This window comes from Leptosomus discolor, chromosome 1, assembly GCF_034619465.1.
Source record: "Leptosomus discolor isolate bLepDis1 chromosome 1, bLepDis1.hap2, whole genome shotgun sequence".
Taxonomy (NCBI): domain Eukaryota; kingdom Metazoa; phylum Chordata; class Aves; order Leptosomiformes; family Leptosomidae; genus Leptosomus; species Leptosomus discolor.
In genome coordinates this window covers 7855139-7876062 of record NC_141391.1, presented here as the reverse complement: position 1 = coordinate 7876062, position 20924 = coordinate 7855139, and the positions used below count along the sequence as shown (strand labels likewise).

Below are 20924 nucleotides of genomic sequence, written 5' to 3'. Positions count from 1 at the left end.
AGTTTTACTGTCTCAAAAGCAGTGTTTTGATTAAAAAAAGAGAGAGTCCCTCAAAATTTCCTTACAATCTCTTGTATTAAATGAAACTAATCTAAATTGTAGGCAATTTTAGGCAAAAAGGCACAAAACCCCAATGTATATGAGAATCTCTGGAGTATATGAAGTATAATAAAGCAGCCGGAGTGCTTCCTCCCAGCTTTGCCTCCTTGAAGTCACTGGCAGCACCATAATGGTGCTCCGGGTGAGCTTTTCATCTTCCCCAAGCACAAGCTCTGCTCTGTGTTCTGTGGCATTCCTAGTCCCCTTTGCACCTCTGTACCTTAGGAAGTATAACTTAATCCTGCATCCTCCGAAGCACTTTGGGGTCGTCAAACAAAATGCATTTGAGATGTGCAGCTACTGTTATGAATTAATTAATGATACTTTAAGGAACAGAAAACCAGGCAGCAGCCATGTGGTTTGTTCTTTGCTACAGTAAGGTTTACAATAAAAGGAGCAGTCACACGGAACAAAGATATTCTCTTGTAACCAAGCAATGCACATCTCTTCTGTCATCTGCTGTTGGCAATAATTCATATCAGAGCTCCACAGGGCTTTGGGATAAAAGTAGGCTGGCAGAGTTGTCCCTCTCCTTGAAAAAGGAGCTAGACACTCAGTACAGCAGGAGATCTGCCTTCTCACATGTACTTTACTTTGAATAACCCCATTGTAAGCATTCAAGCACGAGATGCTGATGCTTGGGTTTGCTCAGCCTTAAGAGGAAAAGGACTTAAGAGGGGATCTTGTTTTTGTCTGCAGCTACCTAATGGGAAGGTCTAGAGAAGATGGAGGATGACCATTCTTAGAGGTGCACAGTGAAAGGATGAGAGGAGAAATCCACAAGTTGCAGAAAGGGCAAATTCTGACTAGATCTAAGGGGGAAAAAAACCCACCATGGGGCTGGTGAAACACTGGAAAAAGTTACCCAGAGAGTCTGTGGGTCTCCATCCTTGGAGATACTCAGAACTTGACTGAGGCAGTCCCTGAGGACCCTGGTTGAGCTGGCCGCACTTTGAGCAGGGGGTTGGAATAGATGATCTCCAGAGGCCCCTTGCAACCTGAACTATTCTGTGATTCCATGTAGCTTCTGGATAGTTTTCAGAGCATTCCCTATTGGTCTAACTCTGCTCCTGTTAACATCAGATTACTGAATCTTTTAGGAAAACACTATCCCTGAGCATTAGTAATATATGGCCTTAAAGGAAGCAACTTCATCACACTTTTTTCCTTTGTTTGTGCTTCAAAAAAAGAATTAATATATACTTTTCTTTCTGTTTAAGTCATGATTTTCAGATAGAGACATAATTATTTCCACTGCATTTAACTGTGATATCAAGAGGCCGGCACTGAGCCTTTCAAAAGAGGCTCTACCTCTCACTGAAATCCCTTCTTCTCTTTCTACAACAAACATAAATTCTTCATGTTTTTAACAGATTGGGGTTTTTTCCTTTGTTCTTCGACCACAACTTCACTCAGATTCTGGTCACCTGGGAAGATGTCACACAGCTCTGAAGAGCCAAGATCACATTTGCTGCTTTTAAGGAGGGACACTCCTTCCCGTTTTCTCTTTCCCTTCCCTTCTGACTGGTCTGATGTTACTCTGAGAAGTCACTAACATTCCAGAATTGTTTTTTTATTTTGTTTTTCTTTTTTAGTTTACTTCATTTTCTGGTCATTTAGAAAGCTGAATTAGACAGTGTAGAGGCAGAAGAACACCAGAGTGCTGCAATGGAGCAGAGAAAAGCAAGAAACTCTCCAGTATCAGACAGCCCATTACATTGGCTTGTGCTGCTTAATATAATTTCATATTTAGGCTGAGATTTGATGATGCAATGACTTCTACAATGTCTATAATGAAGACATGTATATGTGGCTCAGTCATCTCCAGTGCCCTAGTAGGGAATGGATGTAAATTAGTAGATGCTTAAAACAGATCACAAGGGTCTTTGTCTACTACTGCTTGTTCTTGGCCATAAAGGAAGTCTAGGGATCAGATCTGGCTGCCTAAGCATGGGAGGCTGGTACCATGTGCAATGCCCCAACAATCTCCCTTGGCCTCAGCTGCTGCAAGTTCCTGCACTATATCTGCCAGTCCCGTGCTGGTCCCTCAGACATTGCTGTCCATCACCCACACAGGGTGACATTCCTCTGCTGCAGGGGGAGCTGGATCATCACAGGTATCCACATGGAGGAACTCAGATTTGGAACCTTAATCTTGAATTGATGTCCACACCTGACATTAACTGTGAGCTGAACCCTCTCTTCCATGTAAATGAGGCATTTCCAGGGAACTGAAATGGCCCAAAGAATTTTCCTCTCACCTTCTCCATAATTGCTTTTTCTTGTATAGTTTGAACTATGCAACTTCGGAGATTTCCTTTCTTTTCATAAAAAAAAAAAAAAGAAAAAAGAAAAAGAAAAAGGAACATGCAGAGAATTGAGTAAATTAATATATTTTCATTGTTGTAATTAAATCCTGTACTAAAACTGTTCCAGTAACTTCCCGAAAAATAAGACAGGAGTGGAATTCAAGTGCTTAATTTTTTTCAGGAAGCATTTTTATTGAACTGACTTAAGACAAAACATGCAAGCTTTAAAAAAGAAATATGTACGTCCTAAAAATTAGCTTATAGTTATCGTTACATGTGGGAATATCTCCAGATTTGCACATTTTCTGAACCTTCTAATCCTGAAGAAAAGAGATTAATTTTTTCCTCACTTTACACCTCCACATTTTGAAAATCAAGATACAAGCTGCTAAGTGTGTACAATCAGTTCTGAAGGATTTCACAAATGATACCAGTCTCTACTTCTTTTTTACTGATCACAGCCACCAATTTCAGGGGAATCATAGGATGCCAAACATTGCTCTCTTAAGTCTTTAAATAATCACCAGTCAAATGCCTCTCGAAAAAAGCTCATTATGCTTCTAAAGTGTAGTAGTCTGGAAAGATTATGACCAGTGCTTTTAAGCATGCCCAGTGATGTAAGAGCTCAAAATACGCACTTTGGGTCTGATTTGCGTAAGTATGAACATTTGCAGTTACTGGACCTGCACATACTCACAACCACCAAACATTAGTTGAGAATATGAAAGCTAATTGGACTGAAATTACACCGACATGACTCACGCTGAACACCCAAGAGCTGAACTGCAATTTGACAGGTCAGCCAGTGGCTAAGGAATGAATTCCCAACACAACCCAGGTAGTTCCAGACCTCACCAGATTTGCTTTTAAACATTGTTTTTCATCTTGCTTTAAATAATAAGTGTGTAGCAATATGCATGTACAGATAACTCCAAAAATCCAACCGAAACACTTCTCTGCCCACAATGTTTTCCTTCAAAAGGTGAGATAAGAACTGTTGCTGGCATATGTTAGTTCCACTAATTAACGCAGACCTGGAAGATGTTTTGAAATTGCAGTGATGACACTGAAATTATCGGTTTATAGCTATGTACAATCAACAGCCCTTTTTTAAAAAGCTTTCTGCTTTGCCTGCCCTTTGGATACACGATGTTATACAATCCATGTCTCCAGTAAAGTAGACTGATGCTAACCACAGACAAGACGTCATGATTTTCTGTAAGTTTTATACAATTGAGTAATCATATTCAGCCTCAACCAGCACACATAAGAATGAGTAATTTGTTTTCTAAATAGGATGCTAAGAGACAACTCTTCCTACAACTGTTGTCCTATAAACATCTGACTTCTGGACATAGTGGTTTTATTGCACAGTCTGAATAGCATCACTTCTTCTAAAGCTTAGGAAAAAACATTTTCAGGATTGCTGCTGCCACAATAGCATTTTTGATAGAATGGATCAAACAGATGAAAGTCATGAGTCAATTCACATCACAGGCAGAGCAATTTCTCATCTGCCTAAACACACCATGTAGACACACTTTAAATTATGAGCATTCTGTGTTTTGCTTTGTTGGTTTTGTTGGTTTTTTTTTTAGTTCTCTAGCAAGTCAATTCACCACCACAAAATGGAAAAATGAGCATTTGATGGGAAGTGCAGAGGGAAGACAGCAGCTGCTTGATAAAATAAGAACAGAAAACAAATTATGAATCCAGCTTCATAAAATAATTAAGCAGCTCTATAGCTCAGCCACAACCTGGGACAAGTCCAGCAAAAAAGTTCAGGTAAAAATTCAAATAAGGCTTAAATAGTCTCCATTCCAAATGTAGTCAGAGTCTAAAGATGCAAGGTAACCAGTCAGATTTGTGAAAGCATTTAGGTAGATGTCTAACCTGAAATCAATAGTTGTTACTCAACACACCTATTTGGTGGATTCTTGGACATCTTTTTAAGTATCTAATAAAAGATATTTGTAATCTGGTCTTCAGAAGCCTTGAGCATTTTTACTCAGAGCCAAAGACATACTCACTGCTAAAAGCTTCAGTCATGTTTAGAAATGGAAAGCATTCCCCTATGGATGCTATGGTCTCATGGATACTTCTGAAAATTTCAGCCAAAGTCTTCTAAATACATATTAAAATTATTTTTCCTGACCTAGGTTGGATTATTAATGCTTAGCAGAGTAAATTCTATTCCATGCAACTAAATCTTCTGCTCAAGCTTTCATATCACGTTTCAATTACTGCAGTTTCTTTTTCTCTGTCACTGGCAAATGAAATCTTGTTTTACTGAAATCTATCCAAAATTAATTTTCCTAGATCTTTGCTTTGATCAGCTTTTTCTGTGAGAGATACAGAACCACAACAGTGTTTAATTTGGCAGTATTATTAGGCTGCAGTCCATCTTACTGATCATTATTGTCTTGCTGTTTTCCTTGCATTCTGTCTTCTGCCTGTCTGCAAACTTCTCTAATCACATCTTGTACATAAGATATACCTGGTCTGGGCAGGGGTGACATGTATGTTCTGTATTTCTGAAAACCATGTAGCAGAAAAGGAAGATGTAATTAAGGGCCACTGGGATAATACAAATAAATAACAACAGCCAACAGCCTCTGGTCCTTGGAAAGAGTGAGTTGTTTTTGAAAAACCAATTTTACACAGATTCATGTGTGTGTGAACACATACACCTATATGGATAGTGGGATATATTTTAGCAGGTCGTCTCACATTCACCCAGGTGGACATTGTCAAATATTATTGTGCAAATATTTGAAGATTGTTTCATCCTCAGAAAAACATCACATTGAAGAGCAATGTGTTTGAACGCTCGCAGAGCAGCCCAGCTCTGAAACATCTGATGGGTTTGTAACAGACACTGTCATTACAATCCAAAAGCTGCGAACGGGAACATCTTGTTGATTTTGTTTGTGATAGACTTGTTGACGGATTTTGAGGGCTGACTGAAGGAGATGATTGTTATTTTGTGAGCACAATTTGTACCTGTATGTGGAACAGCAATGGCCATCATACTTGACTGAAGCCCAGAGAGTCTGACTCAGGATCCTGCAGCCCCTGGTGTGCTGCAGACCAGAACCGAGCTGGAAGTGCCCAGTGGCCTTTGGAAGATGTTATTTTCTGCAGCATCCTTTCATAACAGTAACACTAGTTTTGAAGATTAATGATAAATCCCACCAGCCCACCTAGACTGCTGAAGAAGGCAGCAGAAAGATCATGACTATTAAGTGTTTCAAATGTGGACAAACCCAGGTTTTTAATTGCAAAACACACGTGTTAAAAAATCCACATTCCCCTAAACCAAATAGATTTGATCCAAACTGTAGAGTGAGTCAGGCAGTATCAGATGTGGAGCTGAGGGTGCCGAAGCCTTCATTACATAGAAGAGAGCCTCATACAATGTTTTTTATGCTGAAGCACAACCTAAAGTGTATATGGGAAGTGTGTTGCCATAGGAACCACTTTGCTGAAATGAGTAGGAGAACTGAAGTGCAGGGGGGGAGAGAAGCATTTAATGAAAGGGGGAAAGTGCTGAATACTACTGCATATGACAAGCTGTTGAATTTGTAAGATATTAGCCAGATGTTAATAAGGTGATTAAATTCAAAAAAAGCATAACAGAAAAGGTAAACATAACCCAGTGACTAATTGGGAGGAAAAGAGCTAATTGTAGCAGAACAAAACAAAACAAAAGTATAGTCAGCTTTCAGCACATACGGCTACCCAAGTACCAACAAAAAAGTAGAACAACATCAATTTTATGAAATTGGCTCCAAACCAAGATGACATGTAAACTTTATAACGCAAGCAAAAAAAGAAAAATAAAAAGAAGAATTACTGTTAGTTTTGATTTTTTTTGCAACAACAATGATTCTGTAATTCTAGGATTCTAACAGTTTAAAAAAACAGTTCAGAAACCATTTATAAATAAGGTAATTTCTAGAATTCAGTCACTTAGTCAACACAGTGGGTAGTACAGATGGAAAATAAAGAGTTGCTGGAGAATGTGAAACCAGGGATATATTCCCTTGGTACATATCCCTTTAGACTCCAAAAGATGAACAGTGTCACCCTCTGCTCTAGTTGCAATAACAAGGAAAATAGCATCTCTAAACCACTGTTATCATCAATAACCACGTTACTAATAGTTAACAGCTCAAGGCTGGCTAAAAGTAGAGACCTGCGTGCTATGAATTATATACCTAGAGAATAGCTGCCTCCTTCTTAGAGATAAATAGATGAAAAAGGCCCGCCACAGGCTGTGGAGAGAGCATAACATGCAGAAACAAATATCAGTTCTCCTGGTATCACCTGTGCAGAGAATTAATGGTCAGAGAAGTGGAGGTACATGGGGCCTTTCAAGGGATAATGAAGGATGAGGTGAGGATTAAAGAGGAAGGCAAACAATCCTGAAGATCAGATGAAGCACAAAGACCAGATGGGGGGGAACAGGGTAGGAGGTGAGAAGACATATTCAGAACTGCAAGACCTGCAGGGGACTGAGATGCTCACACGGTGCTCAGGGATGCTGGTGAAGCCTCAGCTCACTGCTCACTCCTCATGGCTTTTGCTGTCTCCTCCAGAGCAGGAGAGAAGAGATGGAAGGCAGGTCCTGCCTGCTGGCAGCGTGGGAGAAGGGAATCAGGCTGGAGAGTGGGCACCCCTCAGCTGTCCTGCGCTGCTCTGCTGCAGCGGTCAGGTCAGGACAAGCCCTACTAGCAAGTGTGCCTGAAGCCCAAGGAGGAATTCACAATGCATGAAAAGTGTGTAGGGAAACCGAAGGTTGCATTATGCAAAACCTTTAAGAGGACTTCCAAATTAAAATGTACAGGGCTCTGCCCTAATATGATACAAGATTTATAAGCACAAAGAAATAATCCTTTATTCTTCTCTTGCAGCAGAGAAAACACCCAGAGATAGAATATTGGTTGCTTTATTTGTAATACTTTGAGGGTGGGTTACATGGTTTTGATTTTACCTACTCTAGATGGTCCTGCTCTGACAGGCGGGTTGGACTAGATGATCTTTTGAGGTCCCTTCCAACCCCTGACATTCTGTGATTTATTCCTTATATCATAAAGGAAATGCTAGAACGATGCCTATAAAATGCACTGTAATAATATAAACTTTAGGTTTGTTGTTTTTTTTTTTCCTTTGGTGGCAACAGTTATACCAATAAAACTGTCAAGAATAAATCAGATTTTATGAATTCATTTTAAAAATGAGCCCTGCTCTTAAACTGTAATCTACAGACTAAATTGGAATTTAGGCAGAACTTTTATTTTAGATCGTAGTTTGCTAAATAAATGCTAGACGAAACCTTAAGTTATGCTGTCTATTTCTACTATAATTTTGTTCACTGTAGAATATATGTTTTCTGAAACACAGAACTTGAATGTATAGATTCAAAGACTATTAAATATGTTTATATATTTGAAAATATATTAAAAATGCATAGGTATTCAAATATATGTATAAAGTGAAGAATCTGAATAATTTCTTAAACTGTATATTACCATTAAACTCTGTGAGATGCAAATAAAAAGATTCTCTGCAGTTTAAGAAATGCATAGAGGTGATTCAATTTTCATTTTATACAAGGAAGTAAGGGAGGAGGAAAGAAAAGCATACAGCCCTTAAATAGCTATGTTAGCTGCTCAAATTTTCAAGGCAACTAACCATTTTGAAGTCACGAGGCTTTGGCAATTTACAAACACTAACCATCTGCTCTTCAGTTTCCAGAAATCAACTGCATTAAAAAGACACCCAAACCCCATATGAAACAATACGAAACAAAATGAGGGAGCCGTAGCTAGGAATATCAGTAAGTAAAGAAGGTCACAGCAAGGAACAACGGTAGTTTCTCACATTTCAAAGAACCCTTGGTTTCCTACAGTGACATGGGAAGCTTTATTCCTGTGGAGCATGTGAACTTTATCATTAATTTCTGTGCTTTTAAAGGTCTGGAACTTGTTCTCAGCAGCAAAACTTTGTCAGTACACCTGCATCTCACACTGGAGATGATTTCCCACCTGATTTATTTTTCTTTTAAACTGTATATTTCAAAGTATTGCTAATATTTCCTTTCTAAAACCTGGGAAAGCATTGAAAATAATAACGAGATAACTCAGTCTTGGTAAGCTATAATTCCCATAGTCTTATTGAATTAGCATTATCAGCTGATGTTTCCAAAAAGAGCTGAAACTAGAAAGGAGTATGTTAGCAGCCCTTAATTTCAGAAAGATACTTCATTATGAAAGTTTCTCCCAGATATGTATCTGAAACAAACTGGTCAGAATAAACTGCTTTAGGGTGCCTCTAAACTATACCTTTATCTATTAGTGACTATCCATCCACCCATCCTAACTAGGGATTATTTTTTCTTCCCTGTAGTTTTATACAAAGAATTTACATTCGTGTGTTTGCTGAGATTGTAGTAAAAGCTCACTGACCTGCAGAAAAAAACAGCTGTAGAAAAACGACTGCCACACAGATACCCAAATTATTAATGTTATTATCATGATTAATGCTATTATCATAAATCCCATGGGAAGGAATAATGCTTTGCTGCTTCTTAAAATGCATTGCCCTCAGCAGAATTGTTAACACTGAAGCTAATACAGGGCACATCATTGTACTCCATGGGTCCCTCATCAAAATCTATTCCCCACTGGAACACACAAATTACAGATGAGACCCCAGGGATCTTAGGAAGAAGAAAATCCCTCAGAGCCAAAATCAACAGCAGGAGGATTCTGCAATAAAACTTAATTATTAAATGAGACTACAGTAGTTAATTGAGACTACAGCGGGGTATAACTAGAACTGATTTCCTACTGCAACTAAACATCTGTACTAATATAAAAAAATAGCCACAGGACAGATTTCCCTCCTTATCTCCTGTAAACAGGCATTGGCATCTCTCCAGGAGAGCAGACCCATGCAACACCCTTGCTGTGCCAGCACTGCCACTAAAATAATCAAAAGTTTCTCTAATGGAGGTTCAGCACCACAGCCCATCACATCAAAACATTCCTGGTCAAGGGGAAGAATGAGGTCACGCCATTGGAAAACTGATCCGAAAGTCCTGTCTTTAAATGACCTTTCACATGCAGAAGTTGCATCCCAACCCAGGACTGGACAGATAACAAACTGCGCTGACCTTTCCCATCCTCTTCATGTGTCTAGGTAGGACTTTGGCTCCTTAGGACAGGGCTTGCCTAGACAGATGTTTTTATCCAACTTAGTGCATTTAAAAAAAAATAAAAGCACAATCTAACTGTTGCTGTGCTTCCTTACCCCAGCCCTTCTAGCCACTGCCCTCCTTGCCCATGTATGTAATTGTGGGTTCAGCCAGCGCCCGTGTTTCATGGGTCTATAAAGCCCCATGAATGCTCATGGCACGGTTTGAGTATGCAAAAACAATCATGCTGTTAGTATCTTCTACCACCATAGTCTGATTTCATTAACTGCTGACGTGGAACCTGCTAAAAGCCACAATCAAAGCTGAATTTCCTCAGAAAAATCATAGCAGTGGCTTTCCAGTGGTACTGAGTATTGTAAACACAGAGCTTTGTACTCTGACACCACTGCTTCAAAATCACTGTGAAGAGGAAAGATGAAGACAGTATTTGGACATATTTTTATTAAAGCCAAGGAGAAAGCAGGGAGAAAAGTTGGGTGAAAAACTACCAGATAAAACTTTGTGAATCCTAAGATCTTCTTAGAGCATATGTGCATAAATCAAAACATTTAGAAGCAGAGACACAAACAATTTCAGGTATATCTCACCACCCTCTCTGACCACCAAGCTGTTTGCAGACTCCTACTTGCTCTGAAGGGCTCTGAGCCAGCCAGATGCAAACCAGCCAGATGCAAACCAGCTCTGAAGTAACAGCTACCAGTAGTCTTACTGTACCTAGGCATCTCTTAGTGCTTCCCAGTGAAAGGATTATTAGCCTGTCCACAGTGCTCTGCTAATGCTCCTGAGAAGCTTTTTCATCGGAGCTTGCTGCTGTCCAGTTGCTTTGGGGTGGCCAGTGCAGCCAGTGTGACCTCGGCCACTGTCCTAGCGTGTTCCCACACCCCAAGGTAGATCAGCACCACTCCTCCACTGTTACAAGACAAGCTCCTTGGGCTGGTTTCACAATGGCATCACTTGGCCCTAAACCAGTTGTTCTGGCATCACCGGGGCAATTCATTGAATCAGTCTTGGATATGTTTCAGAATCGTTAGAAAGGAACTACGTAGGTGCTTATCTCTCTGTTGTCCACAAAAGAAAATTAGATAACTGAGTTACCTATATTTTATACAGCTAAAATTAGGCGAGATTAATATTATCCTCTGAGTTCCTTTCTTCCTGTTGCTCTTGGTAATCCTTCATTTAAAGAGAAACTTCTGGAAATATTTGTGTTGAAAGCAGTACATTTTCCCAAAAAGACTCAGTTTCAGTTAATTAGAATAATCTCTTTTTAAAAATCCTTACAAATCCCAATCTGTTTTACTTGGGAATTATCTTCTATATTATGATTTTTCAATATTTTGATCTTCAGTTATAATTATTAGTGGCTTCTCATCAGCTTTACTTCCTAGTTTTTTGATCTCAACAGCATTCAGAAAAAAAATAATTTCTCAGATGGATCTAGTAACTAACATGGCTGATATTCTGGAGAGTTTCTAAGGAAAAGGCAATCCTTTTTTTGTAATGAATAAGAACTTTGTGAATTTGAAATCATCGTGTTTCTGACGGCTGGTTTTCCTCCAGGTGAGGGAATTAATAAGAAACACAGCAATTAGTGATCTTGAAAGGATTAATTTCATGAAATGACAAAATAGGAATGTAGGTGAACAATAAAGGATGCCTTGCAACGCCATATACTGGCACAGCATAAAGCGGGGGGAGGACTCCCATTGTCTGCAGTTTATCTTTCATCTTTGTATTTCCCCATTAAGATTGAACATCCTATAACTCTGATTCATTTAAGGGTTTTGTTGAAGTTACCAGGCTCTAGGTAAGCTTAGTGGAGAGAAAGGAAAGGGGGAAATTACCATTACTGATGAACACAAACAGGGAGTCAGAAATTGATTACAGTGGTTGTAACAGTGGATTACAGCCTCCATCTGTGCCTCAGGACCAGCCCTCAGCTGGCCTCTGTCTGCTCCTTCTGTTTGCTTCCCATCAGCTTGTAGGAGGGAGTTTTTAAGCAAAGAGTTCAGGTTACTTGCAGGGATGGGAAGGGTCAGGACCTGTATAGGATTTGTGTGTCTGGTGGAGATACACAGAAAAGTTCCAGATCTGCGTCTCTGACGTTTACTCGGTGAAGAGCTGCATTCCCCATATGTTTTCCCCCCTCTCCCTTTTAGTCCTCTTTATCTGCTTTGCCACATCATAACTTAATATTTGGATTATTCTCTTCTTTCTGTAGTTTGTTCCTGCCCATATTCTTTCTTTAGGGCTTAGCATCACTTCATTTCCCTTTCTTACAAAGGAGCACACAGAGCTTTGCTACAGTTACCCATCCCATAATGCCCAACTGAGACAGACTCCTTGATTTCACATGACATCCAACAGCCTTTAATCTCAAATGAGCCCCTAAAATTACCCTTTTCCTCATAGCATACCCAAGTCTGTCTGCTTAATCTGTATCTCACTTCAAACAAGGACAAACTAAATTTTAAATTAAAAAAAAAGTATTCAAAGAAAGAAGTAATTCAATCAGCCAGTTACATTCTCATTATTTTTTTTTACTATTTCCTCATTTTCTTAAGGTTAGAGTTAATGTCTTTTTTATGTAATTGAGTTGACAAACAATTTCAATTTGATAAACCTTCACAGCTAGACTTTCCTGTCCTCTGTAAACTCCTTTAAGCTTATACAGAAATGTAACAGATGCATGGAAACCTATGGTCTGATTCAGATCTTGAATCAGAAACTTCTGCCTTCTTGACTGAATCATACGCTAACATAAAGAACAACGTGCATTCTCTGATTTACCAAAAATAAATATTTCCATCCTTTTTTCCTAGAGTTTATTTGTAATTCATAATCATTGCCTAATTGAAGTAAATAAACAAAACCCAAGCTCACTGAGACTAAGAGCACCGAACCAGTTGCAGGGATAGTTCAAAAGGACTTGCTGCTGGTACAAAAATAAGATTTAGAAATGGAATAGATAGTGATGACTCAGTGCCTTTCAAAGTGTCAGTCTGCAGTTACAATCTCTGTGCTTGGAATGAATGGGGGCAAAAAAATAGAAAGACTGGCAACAGTCCAGACTGTCAATCCAATTCTGTGTCAGTCCCGTTTAGTTGGACTTGCCGGCCATGTTAGGTGATGGAAAATACAACACTTTCTCCCACAAGTGCACTTGACAACATCTCCCTGTGTTTTAGAAGATAGTCACTGATGTCTCTGCCAAAAAATATAAGGCAAAGCCTTAAGTGAAGTTAGGCTACGAGAATCTCTCTATTGATAATAATATAGACATCAATTTTGTGCTATAATAATTTATTATAGAGATTATCCAAAATAGGAGGATTCTATGAGTTTGCAAAATCTTCCATTTTCCCAAGTGGCTTAAGCAGCATTATGTTGTCTTTAATTGATGCTCTGATTAGTCACTCTATACTCTCAGACCATAGCTGCGAGTGTCCCTGTTTATTACTACAGTTTCTTTAAGATTTGTGAGCAGAATCAACAGAAAAACTTTAAATTAGTCATTATAAACAGAAAGACAGCTAATTTGAGATCCAACAAATTAAATCTTATTTTCAGAGTTAGTCCAAGTCTGATGTCTAGTGAAATTTTAGCTGCAGATTTCGGAGTTGCACCAGCTACATATTTAGGAGAAAATTGCTTTAAAGGTGACTGAACAGCCTTGCTATAGTAACAGACAAAAAAGCTTAAATCTGTTCTGTTGAAAAGTGGTAACTCTGCCTTTTCTTAGTTCTCTGCTTCTGAATCTAGCAAGACAAATCTAGAGGACAGGGAGTAAAAGGAAGAGACAAATGGATGGCTTCTCGCCTTGGTTCTCCATGACTTTCTGTGGCACACTGGCTCAGCCAAAGAACCCATTTCTGCATACTTTGTCTTTCCAAGTCTAGAAGATGAATCCAGTACCTATAGTAACCCAGCAGAGAGGAAGCCACACACTGACAGATATCTGCTTTGTTGTCATCTCCACACAGTTTTTGGATTTCAGTTTTCTCTCTCTTTACAGTCCCTGCCGATTCATTAGGGGACAACAAACCAGAAAACTTGTTTTGAGTGTGAAGTCATATCGAAGATAGACATCAAACTGAATCGACTCTCAATATATTGACAGTCAATGAGGCAAGGCTTCTAGGAACTGGGACTTCTGGTTGCAATAAATGCCATCTTTATATTCTGGCTCATGGTTGCTTTATGGAGCAGTGTTATTTGCAGTTATCGAATGTTGTGATCACCATGGCAACTCCCCACTCACTTTTTCTACTATTTCTCTTGTCAATCCATTATAAGTACAGAGTCTTAAGGCACAATCCTGCAAAAGGCTGAGCAATTTTGATATCCCTGTTGCACTCAGAAAGGGAATGTTAGCACCTCAATAGAGCAGTTCAGGCCCTTACAATGGAAGTCATCCTGCACTACTTTGTATTCAGAAAGAGTCTGTCTCAAGTTCAACCAGGGTGAGATACAAGAAGCAGTCATTTGTACACATAGGTAATTTCATTACCTATTTTACAGCAGCCCCAGATGCCTCAATCAGCATGGCATTAAGACATCACTAAGAGATGGTAATTAACTAATTTAATGTATTTTTAAAAACGAGGCCGCTAGATTCTTTTGCACTTCTGTCATTTGTTCCTGTCACATGGAGGATCTCATCCTTCTTTCTGCCCAGAACTCTGATATGGGAAGAGCAGCGGTGAAGGTGCAGGAGCACTTTGCTCTGACTGCATACTACTTTCTCATTTGTAGCAATTCACAGTCAGAGCACTCTAAATCTGGATTGACCCATCGCAATTTATCTTCTCTGATAGCAAAAGAGAAAAGGGAAGAACATAGTGAAATGAAATGAAATGAAATGAAATGAAATGAAATGAAATGAAATGAAACGAAATTAAGCCTTCAGTCCAAACCTGTCCAGTCCAACTATCACTTCTTCCAGGGAGAGAAGCTTCACAAAAGCATGCCCTGAACAATTCTATGCCAACACTCCTCCAGGATCTGTCTACAGCGCAATCAGAGATGTGACTGTCACCCATGCAGCCTTGTGCAACCTGTTCATGAACCACTAACAGAGGTAGCACGTGCTTTAGTGCAGGCTCTGCAAGCTGCCCTGAAAAATCATAGGAACACATCTGAAACTCAGGTGAGCAGTCAGTAGCAGAACTTATAGCTAGATTGAATGTATGCATACAGGCTTCTGAGTACCTTTGGATCAGGTGTTACCTGAGTGGTTATTGTCACTTCTGCCCTTCCATGTTGTATCACTGGGAGCTAAGGAGCAGCAATATCTACATGGGAGATTTGTCCACCCACCTCCATTATCTAAACGTAAATGCAGCTCAACTAGCATGCAATTATGTTCTACTTATTTGTTTCACACAATGGTGATGCTGAACTCTCTTCTAGATTATGGGATGTTTCTAAACGTACAGGAGCATATAAAATGAGGTCACGTGCAGGCCTATTTTGTTTTAACGTGAGTAACATGGGTAACCACAAAGAGCTCCAAAATGCCGAGCAAGTCTCCTTCAAAACTCAAGTGTAGATGTTGTCAGAAGAAGTCACCCAGACATCACTGAAGACTGTAACATCATTTGTTTGAGAATTGAATGAAATGTAATGTTTAGAGCCTGAACAAGTGTGAGAGAAAGATGCAGTTTTTCAAACTTGAAAAAGTGATGAGAAATTCCTGGATTTAACTTTTATCAATCTTTCTGAAAAATATGATCTTATGTGTGTAACACAAATACGGTGTATTTTCGTCCAAACAGATTTTGTTAGGAAAAGTTATATAAGTTAAAACAGATTCTAGAATTCAACAGCAACCAGAATATTCAGTGTGTTAACATGGTAGAATAATGAGTTGATGCATTATAATACAGATGAATAATTAAGAAGACAGAATTTGTGGTATCAAGTCAGAGTACTGATTTAGGTTTAATGGTGTAAAATGTGTCCCAGGTGGGACATTCATATCAAAAAGTGTATTTGCCCACTTCCTAGCAAACAAGGATCAAAATTCTGCTTGCAACTCAGTAATGCTATATATCAAGATAAAAGCTCTGGATACCTTGCCAAGCATCTAAATGTTTGAAATAGGAAATTTCCACTCTGTGTTATGAGCTGATCAGTAACCTTACTGCAAAATCATACTTGAAACCTCTGAAAAACATCAATCCACATTATTCACTAGAAAACCCAACAATCTGATTACCATCGCCTGTATTTCCACATCGTTCTTAGCTTCTGGTAATGGAAAGCACAAAAGACAAATGGTGCTGTTAGCGCTCAAATTTGAGCCCTTCCAGTGATGAAGGCTAACTACATACTGGGCTGTATTATTAAGAGCATAGCAAGTGGGTTAAGGAAAGGGATTAATCCCTGCTATGCAGTTTCATGAGGCTATATCTGGGATACTGTTCAATGCAGAAGGACATTAATAAACTGGATAGGGCCTGGATGAGGGCAGGAGACCTTGATATACAAGCAGAGGTTCGAGGGTGCTGGGTTAGTTTGACCTGGAGAAGAGATCTAATTGCTTTGTTTATCTACCTAGCAAGTGGGTACAGAAAAGCTAGAGTCAAACTCTTCTTGGAGGTACTCAATGACAGGACAAGAGGCTAGATAAATATAAGGAATAAATGCAGTTAGTTTTTTTAGTCAAAAAATGGAACAAGTTGTAGAATAGCCAGCCTTGGAGATCTCTGAAACCATCTGGACAAGGCCCTGAGAAATCTCATCTAATTTTGAAGGTAAGGGCTTTGAGCAGGAAGATGATTAGGTGATTTCCAGAGGTCCCTTCCAATGTAAATTATTCTGATTCTACAAAAGCAATATTTCAACTGAAGTGAATTTATCAGCTACTACCAGAATGTCTCTGAATAGAACTATTTTTGAAGTTTAAAATAACTGAATCTCCCATTAGAACATGACTAGCTATGGAATGTGACAGATGTACATCACATACCGAAAGTCAGGTAACAATGGTGATATCGTCAAACACATGCACATACACAATTTAGTTAAGGGTTCAGTACAACACTGGAGTCTCACTGAGGTACTACACCTTTGGTACATGCAGTACTTGTACCACATTAAACCAGCCACTGGGAATTCCATTTCCGGACTTTATGTTTAGATCTTTAAAATGACTTTATCCATGAGAACTAAGCTCTTATTCTATGTATATCTGTGAGCAGACAGTAAAAAGTGAGAGACAAGAACAAAAGAAGCAGAAAATGTGAAATGATTTTACCTAGTTATAGGAACTGGAGACAGAAGTATGAGAAATATTTCACCCAAAATGGTAATAAATTCTTTTTTGTTTTTTGCAAGGAATTTATGATCAGATGCACAGATTGATATTTCAGATTTTTAAGTTTTTCTGTACCTAGTAATCTCAATTTTGAAGAACTATGATGGATAACATGAGCTGTTATTCTCAACTTTCTTGGCAGAAGTCTTGCAAACTCATACAGCAGCTGGCTGCATATTGCATCTTCAAACAAAAGTTTCACCTTTAGTTGAGCTGATTTTTTGCCCCTTTGTTCTGTTGGAGAAAGATTGAGTGTGCCCTTATGACTGGGCAAAGACAGTATCAAGGGTGAGCAACCATATAAAGAACACAGTCTGACTCGAATGCTTTACTGGATGATAAATGCAGTGCATGCTGCTTTGATGGGGATCAGAATTCACAGCAAACTGTATTTTTGCAACAATCAAATACCAGTTCTGATTATGCCTTATATACGGTTCTAGCAGGGACACAAATTTACAGGATTAAAAAAAATATGCATCTATTTGTTTAGGGAATAAGAAGAAAAATGATAAGTAAAAACCTCAAGACTACTGTGCTTGGAAAAACATTACTTTATTATGGCACACTGCATCTAACCTAATAAGCAACTACAATAGGAGCTTTTTGTGAAGATTTTTCTTGCAAATGACATTTACCATGTTTTCTCTTATGAATGGTATTTGAGTGGCTAAAATAATGGTGTGGAACAGGATGCCTGAATTTTATTTCTATCGCTTTTGCTAGGTTTGGGCAAATCACAGTCCTTTTGTCCCCTGTATTGGTAAAATAACGATTCTGCAGGCTCCTTACAAAATTTCATTGTTCAATGGTTGTTAGAAGTCTTTGAAATGTTCAGATAAAAATTGTTACTGAAAATTTAAGAATTATGGTTATTAAGGCAAACACCCACCCATTTACTTTCTAGAAATATATTTATCAGATATTTACTGTACTTGTATCATTTTCAAATGCTTATTCCATGTGAAAAAAGAACACAACCATTAGACATGCATATGAATATATTAAGTCTGGAGAATTACTGGATGCTTGAGAGGTCTGGGCACTGCAGTATTTGCTACTTAAAATGGGATCCATTTCTTTCTCAACTTAAACTGAGAAATATTTTAAATTTAAGAGCAGACTATATTCAACGGCAGAACCCCCACCTCCATAATTCAGAGGAATGAAAACAGTTTCAAACTGAATCAGAATACAATACATCATTAAATCCAAATTCAAACGTTCTTCCAGCTAATTATATTGCCACAGATGGAGGTATGCAATTTACTGAGCATCTGTGCATAGCAAAATTTCGGACAACGTGGGTGGTGCAACTTTTAAATCATACACATGCTGTGACTGAAGCAAAGCAAAAAGACTCATTGATGAGAGTTATTTTATGATTTCAAACAAACTCAAAGTATTGAATTTCATAGTGCAATTAAATGCATAAAAGCACAGTGGAGAGTCAAGTGCAAACCTGGTCTCATATTGGGAATTAGAAAAACAAATGTGTCCTTTAGGCATAATTCCTCTCCTTAAGTCAAAGACAGACTAAAAAAGAAACATGTAGACAAAACCAAGGTGAGAAGCAAAGCTGGTCAAAGAGCAGAAAATCCTGTTCACAAACAGCAGACCTTCATTAGGAAATGGACTGTTCTTGGCATCTTTGCTCTATTCTAGTATGTACTGCTTGCAGATTTCTTACAGCTGCAGCTTTGCCAGCTTAGTTCTTCAGCTGGGGAGCTGCTACCAAAAGACTATGATCAGATATGTAGGCAATACTTCCTTCAGCGAACCCCCCGTTTGGACCTGCTGTGACTCAGAGAGCTCAACAAAACTTGAGAGGAAAGGAAAGAAAGACACGATCAAATATGCCCAAGCACAGTTATTTGGTGCCTAAATCTCTGACTTCTGTTAACCGACGGTGATACAACTACATGTTACTAAATGTATGGCAATGCACCTGATAAATGAGCTCAAAGGATGTTTTGTATCACTGATGTTTTTAGTAATATTTAATGTGAATACATGCGTAGCCCCCCTATAAATTTACTTCAGTGATCTAATACACCTGATAGATAGGGGCATCAAGTATACTTTGTCTGTGTGATGAAAACTAAATCCAAGAGGGAAAAAGAAGCCAGAAAAGTCACAATCCCGTGATGTCTGCACTATCACCAGCAAGTGAATTTGATTATGAATCAAGAGAGGGTAAACACTTACCTTTCCAACCAACCAGCTAGTGCTTGTGTTACAGACTTTCTGCTGTTATTATGTGTTGTTGCTGGCTTTATGCCTGCTGTGGGAGGACAGATGATATTTGATCTGGAATAAAGTTAGGATTTAGGCACAGAGGGTGCTATACCAACACAAAACCAGTCAGATTTTCTGTATGTGACTGAATCAGCAGCCTAGGCTTACAGGCATCAGCGTTTTACATCATCTTGCAGCAGGGAGTTTGGTCCAGTACTGAGCGCCCTACAGGCAGATTTCCCATAACCTCAAGCCACAGCCTGTGGGGCTATGCGGTGCCACAAGCACAGCATCGTCTTTGCTCAGGATAGACCCTGAACCTTTCCAAATTCCCATATGAATTAATACTTTCCTTGAGCACTCTTAGGAAATAGGACTCTCACAAATATTATGACTGTGCAGAAAACAAGTACAACTTAGCTGAAAGGGTGAAGGGTTACGTCATTCATTTGCTTGTAACAACAGTAGGGAACTAGCAACATATTTATGCACAATAAGTCATGCTGAGCGTGTCTCCCATCTGCTCCCATGACAAACACGCTTCCACATGCCATACATGCTTGCACATGCCATTTCTGCCTGCCTTCATTTATACAGCCCTCACTGGAAGCTTCGGTAAGAGGTTAGTGGATCCCAGAGCAAGGAGTCTGTACTACCAAGCGTATCTCTTGTCCCTTGTACCAAGCGTTTCCTGATTTTCATAGAGAGAGGAGTTCTCATTGTCCCTGCTTCACTTTTGCTACAGTGCCATGTTTTGGCCTTTTCATCTGCCTCCTCCCTCATCACAGTTCAGTCTCCATAGTCGGTGCTGAGAAAGAGAAGGATCAAGATCTGAAGCACAGGAATTACAGCTGCAAGGAGTAATACTTGTGGTCCTTCTTCTCCCTCACACGCACACTATTTACCTCCCTTACTAGCAGCAAATGCAATTTTGCAGGGTTTTTCTCACTGGCATTTTATCCTGGTCCTGTTCTTATCTCCAGTCTTTTCTCATCCCACAGCTGTAGCAGCTTGGGTGTTTCCCAGTCCCATCCCCTTCTCTGTGAGGCAGCAGAACTGAATCTTTCTGTCCTTCTGAGAAGCCCTTAGCTGCTTCTGAAGATGGATGCAAGCTAAACAAAGATTAAGCTTGTTATTTAATGAGCTTAGTGAGGAAAAAGCAACAATACCAGGTTATGCTGCTGACCTGCCATAAAAATCAAGTGAATTTCATATAATTGCCTGAACACCTTCTGTCATTAGTTGGCAAACAATACAGAACTACACAGTGATCGCAAAATCTGTTCACTGAACCATATCGAGCGTGAACAAATTCATAAACACTGTCATCTGACTGCAAATATTTAATGAAGAAAAGCAAGTCATATTTTTTCCCAATTAATTGTTTACCAGTAGAAATTTGTGACAATGCAGCTATAGAAGTAATACACTATATCACCTTTTATGTGAGGAAAATCATCTGAGTCCATCCAAGGTTATTGTATTAATCGAATGAGATAAATAAAGGTTTATCCAAGAGTATCAGTCTCAGTGCAAAGATCAATGCGGGTACAAAGCTTCAAGCGCTGTGTATGCATCTATGGTTACAAGCACAAAAGGTGAAACTACTTTTTTTTATGTGGCCAGAGCACAGTGTTTGTGAAGGAAAATTTTGCTGTGCATAGCTTTGAATATCTGTTCTCACGGTGGTTGGTTTTCTCTATATGATATTTAATTAACAGCACCTAATTTTTCT

General features: G+C 39.0%; 1 protein-coding gene across 10 annotated transcripts in view; it reads right to left on the bottom strand.

The window, feature by feature from the left end:
• DLG2 (discs large MAGUK scaffold protein 2) overlaps positions 1-20924 on the bottom strand; it is a 1022965-nt gene that overhangs the window by 140307 nt on the left and 861734 nt on the right. The gene's annotated exons all lie outside the window — the stretch shown is intronic.